At 40.7% G+C, this 17,727-nt stretch overlaps 1 protein-coding gene across 1 annotated transcript in view; it reads left to right on the top strand.

Moving 5' to 3' along the window:
• The first annotated feature begins 675 nt into the window (after positions 1-675).
• Positions 676-17,727, top strand: part of LOC120528397 (tripartite motif-containing protein 16-like) — a 48,771-nt gene continuing 31,719 nt past the window's right edge. The window contains exon 1 of the mRNA XM_039752552.1: positions 676-751. The gene's annotated coding sequence lies outside the window, so the exon portion shown is untranslated. The remainder of the gene's footprint in view (positions 752-17,727) is intronic.

The following is a 17,727-nucleotide window of genomic DNA, read 5'->3' as shown; positions in this document are numbered from 1 at the left end:
ATGGATGGACATAGAACACTTCAAACTGCATAACTATTAGTGATATAAAATAACTGTATTGAACCCTGAACACAATAAAACCCAGACCTGCACTAACAGAAACCTAAGAAATTCTTGACAATTTGGGACTCACTGAAAATAATAAACTGCAATACAAAAGGAAACACAAAAAGCATTTGATCCAAATGAAAGGTCATCAAGGGTGTAGATGGGATGGAGTTTGAATAACGTGGTGGAATTCTGGGAGAACACAACAAAAGTAGATGACTGACAAGAGGCAGATGAGGTTATTGATGTGAATTTCTACTTACTGTGGCTTGAACAAAGCATGGCGCTCATCCTGTTTTTATAACGTGTGAGCTCAGAAGAAATGGATTACATCCTACTGGGAGAAATGGAGCAGTGAGGGTAAAGGGGCCAGCAGTCTGTGTGTCTGTAATCCAAAGAAAGGCAGGCATGTCAGTATTGTAATTGTGTCTGCTAATATCTGTTAATAAGGTGGAAAAGTGGGCCCCTTGACCGATGAAGACTCACCAGACAGCATTCCTGTAGGTTACTTTATTCACAAACCCGCACTTCCTGGTTATGCTGTGTTTTTAATGTAGAAGATCAGCCGGAGAGCTGACAGACACACCGAGTCCTGCTGCAGTCTCAGGTTTGGCCTCACAACGCCTGCTGAACTCGGGGGGCCACAGCGGCATATTGAATAAAGTCATGTTGTCACTTCACCGGATATCAGGGACATAAACAGGTAAGGAGAGCAGAACTAAAAAACTGCTCAGAGTAACGTGTGATATTCTAGTCAAGCAGGACCCTGGAGGGTGGCAGGTGACTTTCAGAATCTCGTATTTGACTGTTGGTAACAAAGACATTAAATTATACTGAGCTGATGGAGCAGGACGGAGTTACCTGGCCTGGAGATCTTAAACAACATCGACATTTATATCTTTGTGTAGCACAGTTTCACACCTATGTGTGTGCTTTACAAATAGCAACAGAAAAATGAAAGTTATTAGAGAGGTTAAATGTAAAAATCCTTTCTTTGTCTGTTTAGTCGTGTTTAGTGTAAGTGTGTTGTCACACGTACAGAGCAGAGTGAAGTTCTTATTTTCAAGTTCAGTCGCTACTCTTGGCTGCCATGCTCTCTGTTTCTCTTTTTACTTTTTCTTGACAGTCCTGATAGTGCATTGAGACTAAAGGCTAATGTGTCACTGAAAATGGAATTCTAAATCTCTAACGACTCCAACATGCTGTTGACATCTCCATCAAGTTTTATCTCATGATTTTAACTTTTTTTACAGCTGAGTTTTTGTTTTCTTCGTGTTTCATTTACAGCGATTTCTGCTCATTCATTCTGTGCTGCTGGTTGTTAGGATTTGATTTTATTTTGATTTTTTTTTTACCCATTTTTGTGTCTTTTTCAGGCCTTTTTCTTGATTATTAGTGTGTTGGTATGTATATTGCTGAATACACTTCTGCCCTTTTAACTATTTATTTGTAACTTATTTAAAGATGCTCCTTTATAAATATTCACCTCTTGGCAGTTCTCACATTTTCTTGTTATACAACAGAGGATTTCATTTGGTTTTTTGGCAGCAATCAACAAAAAAACATGTCAAAGTGGATAACGGGTCCCTGTAAAGTGGTCTAAATTACTTACAAATATAAAACACCAAGTAACAGAGGAGTATTCACCCCCTTCAAGTCAGTGTTTAGTAGATGGCAGCCATGACAGCCTGTAGTCTGAGCTCACGTGTCTCTCTCTCAGCTCTTTCATTTGTCCCCATTCATTTTATCTTGTCAAATTACTGAAGTTCTGACAGGTGTCATGTAGATGGTGATTGATAAGCCATTTTCAAGGCCATCTATAACTTCTTCATTGGCCGTAATTTAAAGTTTGGAAATTAAAATAAATATTTTTCAATAAAACACAAAAAAGGACTAAAAGTAAATGCTGGAAAGGCAGATGTTATCATGAGCCATAAAGGAGGGGATGAGAGAATCTGAGCCATAGACAGCCGACATGTTGAGCTCAAACAAGTCCACCAAGTGACATATCTGGCCTGGGTGTTTGACACAAGAGGTGCTTGACAAACAGCCATCATGGAACTGACACCGAGCTGAAAAATGGAAGAAAGTGGGAGGAGGTACAAATGGTCAGAGACTGTCAAGAAAATGTAACTGTAAGTGGTATAAGACAGAAGTCCAGTCAGTGCTGAGGAACGAGGATGCAATCTGGGCCATCAAACAGAAGTAGGAGCTGCTGATCAGGATAGAAAGAAAAATAAATAAGGATGTCAACAAGATGTCAGGAGTATCATGGAAAGTAGGATGACATGGTGTGGACCCCCAGTTAGAAATGCATGCTGTTGGTGGATGAAAAGACATTTGAAGGATGGCAGATGGTTGGGTAGAGAGATTTGGTAACAAGTGTTGGTCTGAGGGCAGAGGATGCTGCGGTGAGGATCAATGGAGATCAGGATCTACATGGCTGACTGTTAACATCTGAGGAAAGGTTTCAAGTACAACAAGAACACAGCATTGCATACTTCTGTTATGTAGCTGTGATAAAATGTGGACTACACAGTTAAAAAGACATCTTGAGTGGAGATGCTGGGCAATTTTATCTGAAAAGAAATCACAGAAGTCGGGGTCTACAACATAGGATGCCTTTTCATGAACTGGTCATCTTTCAGAGGTGTTTGGTTATCACATTCTCACAAATGCTTACTGTAAGTCTGAGGCTCCGTCCATTTCACTGTTTCTACTAAACTACTGGTGACTTTGGAATTCTCAAATCCTCGTATGTATGGCACAGATGGACAAGGTGCCCGTTACTGAAGCTTCTGTTCTGAGTGCAAAGTGAGCACTGAGTGGTTGTAGCCCACCTCACTATTTAGTCAAACTGCTGTTCATTTTGCTCACTTGCTGACTACAGCAGTGTTTGTAGGGCCTGATGGTCCATTTTGTTCATTCACTTAATCTAACAGAATTCTGATAAGTCAGACCCCGTGTGTCTTTGATATGTGACAATGAAGCCCCTCCTGAACACATCTACAGTGTGTTTCTGTGTTAAAGAATTACAAACTGATAGCTTAGTCACAGATTCCTGAAGTGGCCCATAATAATCACAGTACCTGAGAAGTCCCTGCTTGTCACTTGAGGTGCAGCCGTGTGTTTCCTGTAAATCCCGTTTTTTCTGGTCTTACTTGAGTGCAGTTCTCACAGATCACGTGGTTTCACCTGCACGGCGCTCGCAGGCCCTGCACCAGTTCATCGCTCATTGTATCTCAAGGCAGGCAGTTTCTAGTTGTTATTGGTCTTGTTTGGTCTTTTCACAAATCCATCAAACATGCTGTGTGGTCGAAAGTCAATATTAGTTTTTTTTCTGTTTACTTCATGTCACTTGTAAAACGATCCTTTTAGTTTAAAGTTGATGTTTCCCAGCTGTCGTCTGTGTTGGCCTCAAGAAGGCTTTAAGCTGATTGCTCTACATGAGGGTCAAACAGCTCGCTTAGTTGAAGTCATCTGGAAATGACTCGGGTGAAGCTGGGATTGAACTCGTCAGAGCGTCCAAGCTTAGTGTCCATCTGCCAGTGAAGTGAACAGTCAAACAAGCGAGTTTCTCCAAGTCTGCTCTTCACCTCTCCATTTGTGATGCTGTGTCCTTTTGACAGAGAAATCTCAAGAGTCCACCGGTTTCAAAACTCCCTTTAACAGTTCTGTGTGAGTGATGTGAGGGAGCCCCCATTGTGAGAGCGGACACAGACAGATGTCATTAGCAGGCATTAAATAAGATGGCCACAAGCATCGCCTGACTCAGGACCAGACAAGCTCTCTGACCGTTTCATGTTCTTTTGTACTAACATCAAACATGAAGCAGTCTTACGTAGTTAAAAATAACTTATATAGTACAGTTCACTTCTCTTAAGATAAAAATAATAATAAAGCTAAATGGAGGTAATAAAAATCCTTAGCGGCTCAGAGACCACAGGGGTGCTGTGCAATGACTGACCCAGCACTCGGACCTCTAAAGGTCACGTGAAAGGACCCCTCAGGGATTAATACAAGGCACCAAATATCAAATGGTTTAACCCTGCATATGTGGAGCCTCTGGTGAGGCGCTCTGCTCCTTCTCAGCCACTCGGGTCTGCCATGAACAGCGTCTGGTGATGGCGCCTCTGTGGGGTATCAAGTCTCAGTCCAGACTCTCTTCCTGTGGAGTTCCCAGTTGGTGGACTGAGGTGCAAACCTCCATCTGACCTGCTGACTCCCTCAATGCATTTAAGAAGACCCGTCTGTGTTGTGAATAGATAAAGGGTCAAAAACAAGGAAAATACACAATAACTATGGTCTGTCATCTTTTATATTGTTGGTTAAGTTGTTGTTTAAGGTTAACTACTTTATTGATTACAATCTATGTGTGTTAATTATTAGTTATCACATCTTTCACTTGTACCAATCGTCTTTTGTTACCTGTCCTACGACACTTCCCAGCGTAATGTTACTCAATTATGTTTACCTCTGTTGTAAATCGCTTTGGATAAAAGCGTCTGGCAAAGAAATAAATTCAAATTTAAATGTTTATTTCAAAATAATTAAATAATAAATACATAAATAGATAAATAAATAGGCTGTTGAACTGGCAAGGCTTTCCTGCAGTCCTGGCACTGATGTTATGGGCTCCTCCATATTTGAAGATGAGGAGCTACAGATGCCTCTTGTCTGAACTTGAAGACAAATAACTGAAAATCAAGCAGAACAAGCGACTCTTTAACGTTATTACTTCAGCAGGCCCCATAACATAGCCAGCAAAATTTGACATCCACTGCACATAACAGACAAATTGTCACAAAGTACGATGTGAAGGAGAGCAGCTGAAAGTTTTACTAATTAAGATAGCAAGTTAACCTTTAAAAATAACAAAAAGATTAATTGTGTTAGGGATATGCAGAAACAGATTAGTTAAACAGTGCAGTTTTAAATAGCGTGTTACACACCTCCTCATACCCCTCCAACTTCCCAAAATGGGTCTCTGCACCACAGCAATGCTACCACAAAATTTTCTTCAAAAACAAAAATTATTTTCTGAAAGGTGGCTGAGTCCCTTTGCGGCAGTGCTCACAATATATATATATATATATATATATATATATATATATACTAGCAAATACCGCTTAGCAGAGAAGTAGTGTGTTAAAGTTATGAAAAAGAAAAGGAAACATTTTAAAAATAACATAACATTATTGTCAATGTAATTGTTTTGTGACTATTGAGTGTTGCTGTCATCAAGGATTTGATTCTCATTATTTCTTTCAATCAGGTTCGTATTTGGAGGACGTGTTGTGTTCAAGTTATATTCCATGTTTGTCAACCATTTGTAAAGATAACAGGTTTCATTCATCAAAGTGTTCACTACCCAAATCGCTACTTGTGAATCTAAGATGTTTAACAGGCATTCCAGGTATTAACTTGAGGATTTGCCTGCGAGTATTTAGCGGCAGCATGTCTATCAACTTGTGGATTTTTCTGTGAGTATTTGGCGGCAGCGTCACAAAGTTGTTACAATCTAGCTGCATCAGAAAATGTAGTACGACGTCTGACACGCCTCCTTTTTACTGTTTTCTCACAGCTTGGTTTGCTGCTGTCATAATCGGTTTGAGTTTCATGGTTTGTTTCAATTATGTTAGCATTTGCAGGACTTGTGTTGAACTGACATTCAGCATCTGTCAAGCGTTGTAAGCACACAACCGGCTTCATTGATAATATCGCATCCAGCTTTTGAGTGTTGAAACATTCATAAACATTAAAGTGTCCACTACATCAGAAATGATGAAGTCAAATAAATTAAAATTGTCAATCGGTTGCATGGTAAATTGGTTAAATGCGTGTCAATAGACTATGTTGAAACAGTTGGTGGTGATGTTGTGGAAGAGGAAAACATCAACTTTCAATATCCCAAAGAATATCTACAACTGTTAAACCATGTGGTCTTCGAATTACTGTTGAAAGAAGGATGTATCGTAATAATGTATCATAATAATGTATCATTATTGCATAATTTATGTCTGAGTGATGAGCTATGCAATAGGACAAGATTAATTGTATTCAAAATTGGTCAAACAATTCTGACATGTAAAATTTTAACAGGCAACAAGAAAGGTAATGTAGTACATCTTCAGTGGATAACATTAGACACAAAAGGAGATCTTGATATGCTATTCATATTAAAACATTTACTGTTTCCCATTAGAATAGCTTTTGCTATGACAATTAACAAATCTCAGTGACAAACATTCAAAAAAGTTGGTTTATTTATTAGAGAGAAAGAAACCAAATTCACTCACGGGCAGTTATAAGTTACATTGTCACGATGTAAGTCCAAACACAAAATCAAAATTCAATACAATATTGATGAAAAGTTAATTCAAACATTAGTTTTTACTGAAATTTTACAGTAAAAGTTTAAATTTAAAAAGTATGTGTGTGTTAATTTTAAAGCCAAACAAAATAAAAATGTAAAACACAACAAATACCTCTAAAGCAACATGAAATATAATTTTCTTTCAATTTATTAGGTTTTACTCTTTTTTACTATGGTTAATTACTCACTGTAATGTAAAATAGCTAGTTCTATTAGGCATATGTAACAATTCCAAGGAAAAGAACAATCTGTTTAAATTGTACATCCACATCCCCATATGTGAGTGGCAGATCCGCGAAGAGCACTCTAGTATATATATTTTAACAAAAGGCACTATATAGGCGCCTGACCCGACACAGAAGGACACAGAGGCATGTATAAAACAAACACAAACTTTTATTTTTCTTCACCCGTGGGTGCACGTCTTCCTCATGACCCACAGGCAATATACAGTCGCAAGCACTATTTCACCTCACAGCAACAACCTTTCCTTTAACCACCACTCCTTCACAAGCACAGTCCTCCTCCTCCCGACCCTGGCTCCTTGAGTGGTGGTGGCTGGCCCTTTATATAACCCACCCGGAAGTGTTCCCGGTGCTTGACCACCTGGTCCTAATTGCACCTCCGGGTGGGGCTGCAGATTCATCCAGCCAGGCTGCTGAGTCCATGCAGCTCTCCCTAGCGGCCATCCGAACCCCCAACCAGGCTGTGGAGGACTCCATCTCCCATGGAGCCCTGCGGGTGGTTAGGGAATCATCGTCAGCCAGGGAGTCTGCCACCAAGCGTCCCGGGGGAGGTACTGGACTGCCCATGGTGGCTCCCACAGCAGGGGCGTCCCTGCCAGGCATGGGACCCGGCTGTCCGTCACTATATATATATATATATATATATATATATATATATATATATATACAGTGGAACCTCGGTTTGCGAGCATAATTCGTTCCGGAAACATGCTCGCAATCCAAATCACTCATATATCAAAGCGAATTTCCCCATTAGAAATAATGGAAACTCAGATGATTCGTTCCACAACCCAAAACTATTCACATAAAAATGATTAATACAAAATATAAAGTAAAATACATAATACAAATTAACCTGCACTTTATCTTTAAAAAGAATCATGGCTGGGGTGTGAGTTTCTAAACTCATGTGGGATTCCACCCAACGGGACGACATGCGGAAGAGCGTCCCAAAGCAATCGCAGTCTCCCAGCGCTGTAGCAGTTCGCCGTATAAGCGCATCCAAAAAGATCGCAGACATGCTATAAGCGCCTGTCGTCAATGGGTCATACAAGGAACATTATAAAGATCCCGCTACAATAAATAACAGCGCTGTTGCTGTTTCAAGCTGAATAAAGCTGGTGTTAAAGTACTGAGACTCAGCTTCATGTTTTGGGGAGCAAGATGGGGATATATATATACTAATAAAAGGAAAAGCCCTCACTGACTCACTGACTGACTCACTGACTCATCACTAATTCTCCAACTTCCCGTGTAGGTAGAAGGCTGAAAATTGGCAGGCTCATTCCTTACAGCTTACTTACAAAAGTTGGGCAGGTTTCATTTTGAAATTCTACGCGTAATGGTCATAACTGGAAGGTATATTTCTCCATATACTGTAATGGAGTTGAGCTCGAAAGCCGTGGGGGGCGGAGTTTCGTGTGGCATCATCATGCCTCCCACGTAATCATGTGAACTGACTGTCAACGCAGTACATAGAAAACCAGGAAGAGCTCCAAAAAGCACTGAAGAAAACATGCATTATACTGTATAATTCAGAAGGCAGCGAAACGATAAGAAGCGAGCGACTGACATATACAACCATATTCATGAGTGCTGCTACTTCGGAAACAAAACACGGTGTAAACCTAAAGTTTAAATTAAGTTCATAGACAGGCTGCCGCTGGCATTTATAATGCCCACGGGTAATGCGGGATACAAGTTTAATGAGAGGACGCAGGATATAAACGAGAGTTTTGATCACTTTGTAAGTTAAAATTGCAGGTAAAGGGCTGTGCTTATGCAAATTCCGAGATACTGTGTTTGTGGGGGATTGACAGTTAAGGCAGGTGGGGGAGTCACGTCATCATCTCCCCTCCCATTCACCTCATTTCGCTCTGAGCTGAGCTTCAAAGCTAACGCAGTCTTACAGAAGTGACTTTGTGACGCTGCTGCCAAATACTCACAGAAAAATCCACAAGTTAATACACACGCTGTCTCTACAGTTTCTCCAAACTGAATCCTCCAGGAACTTCTTACAAAATGTTACATTGAAAATCGTGTTACGTTATTTTTAAAATGTTTCCTTTTCTTAGCACAAGCACAGCTGAGAAGCTTTGATGCATGTGCTCCATAACGCGTTAAAAAGTAATGCATTTAATCACACTTTCAATTCCAAGCAAAGGGGAGCTTCTCTCAATGCATGATTTTCTGGTACACCGATTACATTGATCAGCGTTTCCCGATTCATTTTACCCTCGCACCCAATTGGTTTGAGAAGTATGAAAAAATATGAGGTTAACAAAGAAAAACAGATCACCAATTGAATCTTTATGAATAATCGATTCGCCATCAATAATTGTTTTGGTAAAGCCATACTCAGTGTAATCCTCCTTCCATTTTATAATTTTTACACCACTAGCCATGATTAAATGAACGGTAAAAAAGTAAGAGCGAAGCGAGGGTGACTTATTCAGGCAGGCAGGCGACAGCTCAATAGCTCAAATTTGGATATAAGTAGGTTCTATTTAGTCGCCAGAAATATTTTTGGTAGGAATGGAAGTTGAATTTAGTCTTTAAATTTCTATGGTAAAGAAATAGTTATGCAATGATGACTAAATAAATAAACTAGACTTTATATATTCAAGTTTTGACTTTATATATTCGGGAATGACTTTATATATTCAAGTTTTCACTTTATATATTCCAGCGCTGACTTTATATATTCTGACGCTGACTTTATATATTCAGAAAAAAGTTTTGACTTTATATATACCGACGCTGACTTTATATATTCTGACGCCGACTTTATATATTCAGAAAATCAATGTATTTGCCTGTTTGGCACCCCATAGTATATGTGTGTGTGTTTATATGTACATATGTATATATATATATATATATATATATATATATATATATATATATATATATATATATATATATATATATATATATATATATATATACCAGCAACACTCATGACAATGACAAAACAATTACGTTGTCAATCATGTTACGTTATTATTAAAATGTTTCCTTTTCTTTTTACTTCTCCGCTGCCAAGCGCGGGTATTTTGCTATATATATGAGAACAACACTCATATCAATGACAAAACAATTACATTAACAATCATGTTACGTTATTTTTAAAATTTTTCCTTTTCTTTTTCATAACTTCTTTTACACAATACTTCTCCACTGTGAAGCACGGGTATTCTGCTAGTATATATATATATATATATATATATATATATATATATATATATATATATATATATATATATATATAGTGAAAAGTAAGTTGACACAACAACTTAAAAAGTCTTTTGGAATTGCCCCGTATATTGCTTGGTTGCAATAAAGTGGTCAAAATAAATGGAAAAACTAATATTCGACAGACAACATTGGGAATGACGTCATCCAAGGGGAACTGGAAGTGACATCATTGTCAGGAGCCAGAATTGACGTCACCACGGAGGGACCAGAAGTGAGGTCATCTCCAGGAGCCAGAAATGATATGGAAAATGAAGTAGTGGATGTCCAAGTCTCGGAATTATTGTTTAGGATGTGAATGTTTGTTTTATTTGTCTTCTTTGGTTCTGCAACATCAGAGAGGGAGGCATTAGTACCCTGAAATAAACCCTCTTACGTTGTTATATCACTCACCTTAGGGCTTGTTGACTGCTTCTGGAGCGCACGTGTGTGACATGACTCCCCTCTCAGCCCAGACCCATAGGGTCGGGCGGCCTGTACCAAGAGGTCAAAGGTTCGGGAGAGAGCATCAGCATTGCCCTGAAGAGCACCCCAACAATAAGTGACCTGAAATCTGAAAGGTTGCAATTCCACTGTAAAGCGGCATGGTCTGTCACAAGAGTAAATTCCAGTCCCAACAGATAATAATGAAGTTGAGTCACAGCCCACTTAATCACCAAAGCCTTCTGTTCCACCACTGCATATCTGGTCTCCCTGTCCAACAGTTTCCGGCTCAGGAACAATACGGGGTGTTCAGCACCATCGATTCATTGGCTCAACACGGCACCCAATCCTGTGTCCGATGCATTGGTCTGGAGAATAAAACGATAAGAAAAGTTAGGAGATTTCAATACAGGTGCTGATGTTAGGGCCGATTTCAAGTCACAAAATGCAGCTTCAGTATTGTCATCCCATACCACTTTTAAAGGAGCACTTCTTTTTTTGTAAGGTTAGTAAGAGGCATAGCCCTCTCAGAAAAACAAAGAACAAAATGACTATAGTAACTCGCTAATCCAAGTGCTTGTGCAAGTGTAGAAAGAACAGCCAACACATGCTGTATATGATCCTTCCATGTGCTGGAATAAATGACTACGTCATCCAGGTAGGCAGCACTATATGAATTGTGGGGCCATAGCAGTGTATCCACCAGATGCTGAAAAGTTGCCGGAGCCACGTGCAACCCAAATGGAAGGACTTTATACTGCCAGTGCCCACTAGGTGTACTGAAAGCTTTTTTTTCCTTAGCGGAGGATGTTAAGGGAATTTGCCAGTACCCTTTCATCATGTCCAAAGTAGTTAGAAACTGAGCATTACCCAAATGCTCAAGGAGATCATCAACCCGAGCCATAGGGTATGCATCAAACTTAGAGACCTGATTGAGTTGTCGGAAATCGTTACAAAATCTCCATGACCCATCTGGTTTAGGAACTAAGACGATTTGACTAGACCAAGGACTATAGCTCTCCTCAATAATGTCCATGTCCAGCATTCGCCCAATTTTCAGCTCTACTTCAGTTTTCTTCACCTCGGGAAGTCTGCATGGCCGTTCTCGAACAATAACACCCCGGTCTGTAACTATGTCATGCTCAATCAGCGTAGTGCGACCGGGTTGTTCACTCACGACTTCAGGAATGGACAGGATAGCTTCCTCTAATTCCTGTCGTTGTCTCCAAGACAAATTAGATCCAAAATTAAGTGGGTGATAGGCAACGAAAAGAGAGCGTGGATGACCGGAGTTAGGCTCCTCCTTTCTTTCCTTCCACGGTTTCAGCAGATTTATATGATAAACATGCTCGCTCAGTCGACGATTAGGTTGTCTGACCAAATAGTCAACGAGCCTTTTTCGTTCTATGATTTCATAAGGTCCCTGCCAGTGTGCTAACAACTTTGAATGTGAAGTCGGAATGAGCACCATTACACGATCTCCCGGGCGGAATTCCCGGAGGGTGGTGTTACGATTATAATATCGCGACTGCGCTGCTTGAGCCCTTTCCATATGTTCTTTTAAAACTGGTCTAATTTTATTTAAACTATTGCGTAATTGCGCGATATATTCCAAGATATTAGAGGATGGGAGAACCTCCTCCTCCCAAACTTCTTTTAGCATATGCAGTAACCCATGTGGTTGTCTTCCATAAAGGAGTTCAAACGGAGAAAAGCTTGTGGAAGTTTGTGGTACTTCCCGATAAGCGAAGAGTACGAGTGGAAGTAACTGATCCCAGTTTCTCCCATCCTCGCAAACTACTTTGCGTAACATCTGTTTAAGTGTCTGGTTAAAACGTTCAACCAGTCCATCAGTTTGTGAATGATAAACTGACATTTTCAGACGTTTAATGTTCAGTAACTTAGCAACCTCCCTGAACGTCTCCAAAGTGAAAGGAGTTCCTTGGTCCATTAAAACCTCTTTGGGAATCCCCACACGTGCTAATATCCCTACTAGTTCCCATGCGATATTTTTAGAAGTTGCTGAGCGAAATGGGACAGCTTCAGGAAATCACGTGGCATAATCCACCAAAACTAAAATATATTTATGACCTTGTAGCGAAGGTTCAATGAGTCCTACGAGATCAATACCAACTCTTTCAAAGGGAATATATATGAGGGGAAGAGGAATAAGAGGAGCACAGTCCCTTCTAGGAATCAGACGAACCTGACACTTCAGACATGAAGTACAGAAACGTCGGACCTCTTTGTTTATTCCCGGCCAATAGAATCTGAACTTGATCCATTCTAATGTTTTATCGGTCCCCAAATGAGCTCAGAGTAAATGAGAATGAGCCAGTTCACACACTTGACGACGATAAGTGAGTGGGATTAATAGTAAGGTTCTTATTTCACCTTCATGTTCAGCCATGCGATATAATAAATCATTTTTTATTACAAAGTAAGGTATCTGTGGTATAGGATCAATAGACATTTGTCCGTTTACTGAAACAACTGCATATCTTGCAAATTTTAAGGAATCATCATTCCATTGCTCTCTTTTAAAAGAAGAAGGGGTAATTTTAAATTGTGAAGCCAACTCTGTTATGGGATCGTGTGCTACCTTAAGGGGTGGAGTTTCAGTCACCTCAGGCCCTTCGGAAGGTGGGTTGCCTCCCGTAGTGCCTGATGTACCTTCATCTCCGTTATCAATACTGTCTAAATTAGGATTCTGAGATCTATTACACGGCGTGGAAGCAGTCAGAATAGTTTCTTTACGATCCATGATCAAGCCCTCTTTTATTAATGGGAGAGCACTGTCTGTACCGCATTTAACCAGTCGTGCCCGAGTATCAATGCATATGGTAGATTAGTCATTACAGCCACTATCATGGATCGCATGACATTATCCACTGAGATGACACAACAGGCGGCCTGGTAATATCTAATATCTCCGTGTATACATCTGAGACTAATCTTATGCATTAGCCACTGTCTCATAATGAGACATAATGGCGAGCAACAATAGAGATGTTACTCCCGGAATCATACATAGCGGTAACTTTATTTCCATTAAGAATTACTGCTCCCGTATACGGCAAAGACAAGGGATTGATCACAGAACAGTACCTCTCTACTCTTCCCAAAGAACAGTCCATTGACTCCGGAGTCGGGCAGGCAGTAAACAGGTGTCCTACCCCCCCACACTTGAAACAGCGTGGAGGATAGTCTGTTTTTTCTTTTTTCTGGGTAGAGATGTCAGGAATAGATCGGGCAGGCTCATTAGGAGGTACATGAACCTGTCGGGGTGGGCGAAAGTACTGTTCCGACCCTTCGGACTTACAGACTGCCCAATGATGCTCCACTATTTTAACGAGATCAACCATAGTGGAGACCTCTTGTTTGCGGATTTGCTGGGAGACTTTTTTAGGGAGACCATTAATAAATGTTTGAATGGTTAGTATCTCTGCCATCTGTTGGGGACTATTTATATCTGGCCTTAACCAGCGTCCCACTTTACCACAGACTTCGTACACTTGTGTACAGATTGATCTGGTTTGATCCAACTTCCACTCCCTCCACTCAGTCGCCTGCTGATCCGCGGATACGCCATAGCGTTTAAATATTTCTCGTTTAAGAGTGTCATAATTGGCAGCCTGCTCCTCCGTTATATCGTAATAAGCCCTCTGCGCTTCCCCCTTCAAGTAAGGTGCCAGAATGTAGGCCCACTCCAATTGTGGCCAGGCATTGTATTTAGCATTCCACTCGAACACCAGAAAGTAGGTTTCGACGTCATCTTCTTCAGTAAGATAGGTTAATAAAGAAGGCACTGACCGTGACGTCTCTACCCGTATTGCTGCCGCAGTTGAATTTTTACTTGCTGAAGTTCAGCAGCAAGAGTGTTCAAAACGGCGTTCAAGTCTTGTCCTTTACTCATCCTTGGACAATAAAAAATATCCTGCTGACTACGCCAATTGTGATAAGTAAGTTGACACAACAACTCAAAAAGTGTTGGGGAATTGCCCCGTATATTGCTTGGTTGCAATAAAGTGGTCAAAGTAAATGAAAAAACAAATATTCGACAGACAACATTGGTGAAATGGTGGCTTTAATAGGAGAGACAAAATGGCTGCAGGAAATTATCAAAATGGGAAATGACGTCATCCAAGGGGATCCAGAAGTGACGTCATCAACGAGGGACTGGAAGTGACATTATCGTCAGGAGCTGGAAGTGACGACATCACGGAGGAACCGGAATTGGCGTCATTGTCAGGAGCCGGAAGTGACGTCATCACGGAGTGACCGGAAGTGGCGTCATCGTCAGGAACCGGAAGTGATGTCATCATGGAGGGACCGGAAAGTGAGGTCATCGCCAGGAGCCAGAAATGATATGGAAGATGAAGTAGTGGATGTCCCAGTCTCGGAATTATTGTTTAGGATGTGAATGTTTGTTTTATTTGTCTTCTTTGGTTCTGTAATGTCAGAGAGAGAGGCATTAGTACCCTGAAACAAACCCTCATCCGTTGTTATATCGCTCACCTTAGGGCTTGTTGACTGTTTCAGAAGTGCAAGTGTGTAACTATATATATATATATATATATATATATATATATATATATATATATATAAATATATATATATATATATATATATATATATACTGTATATATGTGTGTGTGTGTGTGTGTATATATATATTTATGTGTGTATATGTGTATATGTATATGTACAGTAGAGCCAGTAGAGCACCGACAGGTGAACACAATAGGACATCCTCAAACAGCATATACAATTGGTGGTTCAGCTCTGTCAGGAAAAGTCATCACCAGTGACATTCCTCATTTTTCTGGAGTTGTTAAGTTCATTTTCACAGTTTACTTCTTGCCATCGGCTCTATCTAGCTGCTCCTAAACTCCAAATAATGTTTTTTTCCACTCTTCCATCTCTGCTCCATTGTGCTTGTCTGTCAGCATTCTATGGGTTGTAATGGAGTGTACAGTATGGCTGTTGTTTTCATGTCTGAGCTTATAATACCTGTAAATGTTCTTTTCATATTTAATCATTTCTCCAGGCAGCACTCTGTTACTGTGAACATGAGGTGATATGCCACTTAGTTCACTCAGTTAGTCAGCATGGCCCAAATCAACCAGCCAGGCTTATTTCAGCCAGTTTCAGTTCAACAAAAGAGGATTGGGGCAAGCTGTGCTTTTTTATCGAAACTAAGAGTCATCTCATAAGCTATTATCTAAAGTTGCTGTATTGCTAAAAAGCGCATCACTTTTTACACATTTTGTTATGTTACAGCCTTATTCCAAAATCGATTAAATTCTACACACAACACCCCATAATGACAACGTGAAAAAAGTTTACTTGAAATTTTTGCAAATTTATAAAAAATAAAAATATTGAAAAAGTACATGTACATAAGTATTCACAGCCTTTGCCATGAAGTTCCAAATTGAGCTCAGGTGCATCCTGTTTCCCCTGATCATCCTTGAGATGTTTCTGTAGCTTAATTGGAGTCCACCTGTGGTAAGTTCAGTTGATTGGACATGATTTGGAAAGGCACACACCTGTCTATATAAGGTCCCACAGTTGACAGTTCATATCAGAGCACAAACCAAGCATGAAGTCAAAGGAATTGTCTGTAGACCTCCGAGACAAAATTGTCTTGAGGCACAAATCTGCGGAAGGTTACAGAAAAATTTGTGCTGGGGGGAGAAGGGCCTTAGTCAGCGAGGTGACCAAGAACCCGGTGGTCACTCTGTCAGAGCTCCAGAGGTCCTCTGTGGAGAGAGGAGAAACCTCCAGAAGGACAACCATCTCTGCAGCAATCCACCAATCAGGCCTGTATGGTAGAGTGGCCAGAAGGAAGCCACTCCTTAGTAAAAGGCACATGGCAGCCCGCCTGGAGTTTGCCAAAAGGCACCTGAAGGACTCTCAGACCATAAGAAACAAAATTCTCTGGTCTGATGAGTCAAAGATTGAACTCTTTGGTGTGAATGCCAGACATCAGGTTTGGAGGAAACCAGGCACCGCTCATCACCAGGCCAATACCATCCCTACAGTGAAGCATGGTGGTGGCAGCATCATGCTGTGGGGATGTTTTTCAGCGGCAGGAACTGGGAGACTAGTCAGGATAAAGGGAAAGATGACTGCAGCAATGTACAGAGACATCCTGGATGAAAACCTGCTCCAGAGTGCTCTTGACCTCAGACTGGGGCGACGGTTCATCTTTCAGCAGGACAACGACCCTAAGCACACAGCCAAGATATCAAAGGAGTGGCTTCAGGACAACTCTGTGAATGTCCTTGAGAGGCTCAGCCAGAGCCCAGACTTGAATTTGATTGAACATCTCTGGAGAGATCTTAAAATGGCTGTGCACCGACGCTTCCCATCCAGCCTGATGGAGCTTAAGAGGCGCTGCAAAGAGGAATGGGCGAAACTGGCCAAGGATAGGTGTGCCAAGCTTGTGGCATCATATTGAAAAAGACTTGAGGCTGTAATTGCTGCCAAAGGTGCATCGACAAAGTATTGAGCAAAGGCTATGAATACTTATGTACATGTGATTTCTCAGTTTTTTTTATTTTTAATAAATTTGCAAAAACCTGAAGTAAACTTTTTTCACGTTGTCATTATGGGGTGTTGTGTGTAGAATTTTGAGGAAAAAAATGAATTTAACCCATTTGGAATAAGGCTGTAACATAACAAAATATAGAAATAGTGATGCGCTATGAATACTTTCCGGATGCACTATATGTGGGCTGTTGACAAATGGAGGGCTTGCTTGTGGGGTTGAAATTTCCTGTCCACACCATCATCAGGCTTTGGCCATTCTGTTGTCCTCCAAAGTGTCTGTTTGCCCAGGCATGTGGATGGCACCCTGGGCAGTACGACTGTACTGTTTTAACTACACTGCAGCTTATCATGCAGGGTCACAGAACCACAATGCTGACTGCCTCTTTTGCTTGTCCTCCCTGCTACTGCTGAGACCATTTCTGACAATGAACCGGAGTTTGTGGTGATTTTGTCTCTGGCTCTAACTGCCCTGTCACTGAGTGAGTTTGCTTCTGCCTCTGTATTTTACAGTGAACTAGCTGCCCTGCAAACTCTGATTACTAATGGTTAGCCATCTTCTCTTAATGCTGTTGATACAGTTACACGTCTATATTTCTGATTATGAGATGAATTCAGTGTACAAGATGTGTTCTGTGGTGCTCGTCTCATTTCTCCTTTCTCTCAGCATCACCCGTTGGTTGCATTCACTCATCTAGGTCACCAATGAAATGTTTTTGAACTTGACACTGTGTGTGTCAACTATATAGGTGGCCAGGGGCCTCATGTATAAACAGTGCGTATGTACAAAAATGTTGTGTATGCCCGTTTCCACGCTCACATCAT

The sequence above is a fragment of the Polypterus senegalus genome, chromosome 4, assembly GCF_016835505.1.
Source record: "Polypterus senegalus isolate Bchr_013 chromosome 4, ASM1683550v1, whole genome shotgun sequence".
Classification (NCBI taxonomy): domain Eukaryota; kingdom Metazoa; phylum Chordata; class Cladistia; order Polypteriformes; family Polypteridae; genus Polypterus; species Polypterus senegalus.
This window is presented reverse-complemented; position numbering and strand designations above follow the sequence as displayed.